We start from the raw sequence: 2,500 nt of genomic DNA on the forward strand, positions 1-2,500 counted from the left end.
CAGGGCGCCCAGGCGGAAAAGACGCGCCCAGGCGGAAAAGAGGCGCCCAGGCGAAAAGGCGCCAGGGCGCCCAGGCGGAAAAGAGGCGCCCAGGCGGAAACGAGGCGCCCAGGCGAAAAAGAGGCGCCCAGGCGAAAAAGAGGCGCCCAGGCGGAAAGGCGCCAGGGCGCCCAGGCGGAAAAGAGGCGCCCTGGCGTAGGCGCCCAGGCGCCAAAAGAGGCGCCAGGCGGAAAAGAGGCGCCCTGGCGTAGGCGCCCAGGCGCCAAAAGAGGCGCCAGGCGAAAAGGCGCCAGGGCGCCCAGGCGGAAAAGAGGCGCCCAGGCGGAATGGCGCCAGGGCGCCCAGGCGGAAAAGAGGCGCCCAGGCGAAAAAGAGGCGCCCAGGCGGAAAAGAGGCGCCCTGGCGTAGGCGCCCAGGCGCCAAAAGAGGCGCCAGGCGAAAAGGCGCCAGGGCGCCCAGGCGGAAAAGAGGCGCCCAGGCGGAATGGCGCCAGGGCGCCCAGGCGGAAAAGAGGCGCCCAGGCGAAAAAGAGGCGCCCAGGCGGAAAGGCGCCAGGGCGCCCAGGCGGAAAAGAGGCGCCCTGGCGTAGGCGCCCATGCGCCAAAAGAGGCACCCAGGCGAAAAGGCGCCAGGGCGCCCAGGCGGAAAAGAGGCGCCCAGGCGGAATGGCGCCAGGGCACCCAGGCGGAAAAGAGGCGCCCAGGCGGAAAAGAGGCGCCCTGGCGTAGGCGCCCAGGCGCCAAAAGAGGCGCCAGGCGAAAAGGCGCCAGGGCCCCCAGGCGGAAAAGAGGCGCCCAGGCGAAAAAGAGGCGCCCTGGCGGAAAAGAGGCGCCCTGGCGTAGGCACCCAGGCGCCAAAAGAGGCACCCAGGCGAAAAGGCGCCAGGGCGCCCAGGCGGAAAAGAGGCGCCCAGGCGGAATGGCGCCAGGGCACCCAGGCGGAAAAGAGGCGCCCAGGCGAAAAAGAGGCGCCCAGGCGGAAAAGAGGCGCCCTGGCGTAGGCGCCCAGGCGCCAAAAGTGGCGCCCAGGCGAAAAGGCGCCAGGGCGCCCAGGCGAAGAGGCGCCAGGGCGCCCAGGTGGGAAAGAGGCGCCCAGGCGAAAAGGCGCCAGGGCGCCCAGGCAGAAAAGAGGCGCCCAGGCGAAAAAGAGGCGCCCAGGCAGAAAGGCGCCATGGCGCCCAGGCGGAAAAGAGGCGCCCTGGCCAGGCGGAAAAGAGGCGCCCAGGCGGAAAAGAGGTGCCCAGGCGAAAAAGAGTCGCCCAGGCCGAAAGGCGCCATGGCGCCCAGGCGGAAAAGAGGCGCCCACGCGAAAAGGCGCCAGGGCGCCAAGGCGGAAAACAGGCGCCCAGGCGGAAAGGTGCCAGGGCGCCCAGGCGGAAAAGAGGCGCCCAGGCGCGTGGGGGGCAAGGCGCCAGGCGCCAGGCACGCGCGGAGGCAAGGCGCCAGGCGCAAGGCGCCACGCGCGCGCGCGCGTGGGGGGCGAGGCGCCAGGCGCCAGGCGCCGGGCGCGCGTGGGGGGCAAGGCGCCAGGCGCCGGGCGCGCGCGCGTGGGGCGCCAGGCGCCTGGCGGGTGGGCGCCCCCAGGAAGGGGTGCTGGCGCGCGATGGGGTTGCGCCCGTACGGACCGTGTGACAGTACAGACACTTTGGCGAAACCTCCTGCCCGAAGCGATTTTAGGCGTTCGGCTAGGTAGGTGACCCGGTTTTTTTCGCGTTTCTCGGCCGCTAGCCCCTTTTTTCGCGTTTTCGTGCGCGCGCCCCTCTTGACCTCGCACGCGCGCCGCGCGTCGCGTCCTTGTCCTTGTCCGCGTCCGCGTTCGCGCGTGTCGGCGATCACGGGCCCCGTGCATGGCTCGTCTCTGTGGACCATCGCCCCGCTCTTGTCCCTCTTTCGTGTTTGTGTGGCGCCCCGCCCCGTGCACCATTGCCGGCTGGCAGCAAGGTGCCTAGCCCCCCTTGCCGCCAGGCCTGTCCACCCCAAGGTGCTAAAGCCGCCAGGCACCCGTGCCGCCGAACCGTGCGTCCGTAAGCCGCTGCACGTGCGGCGGCCGGCCATGCCCGTGCTATTGACCCTGTGTGACAGTACAGACACTTTGGCGAAACCTCCTGGCCGACGGGGTTTTTGCGCCCACCTAGGTAGGGCGACCCCTTTTTTTTCGTGTCGCCTGTCCGTGTGTCCCTTTTTCGCCTTTTTCGGGTTCGTGTTTTCGTGTGCCGCCAAAAGCAAGCCCTGCGCTCGTCCCGTCCCGCTTGACCCGTGCATCCGCCGGTGCTGGCCTGCAAAATGCCTGTGAGCGACGCACGTGACCAGCAGCCCAGGCGAGTGTGCACGGGTGGCAGGCGAAACGGGCGTGCGTGTCGCCAGTGTGTATGTCCCTTTTTCGCCTTTTTCGGGTTCGTGTTTTCGTGTGCCGCCAAAAGCAAGCCCTGCGCTCGTCCCGTCCCGCTTGACCCGTGCATCCGCCGGTGCTGGCCTGCAAAATGCCTATGAGCGACGCATGT

This window comes from Aristolochia californica, unplaced genomic scaffold (assembly GCF_029961685.1).
Source record: "Aristolochia californica isolate CCGP_79_NKW_82.1479 unplaced genomic scaffold, dmAriCali1.0.hap1 SCAF_145, whole genome shotgun sequence".
Lineage (NCBI taxonomy): Eukaryota > Viridiplantae > Streptophyta > Magnoliopsida > Piperales > Aristolochiaceae > Aristolochia > Aristolochia californica.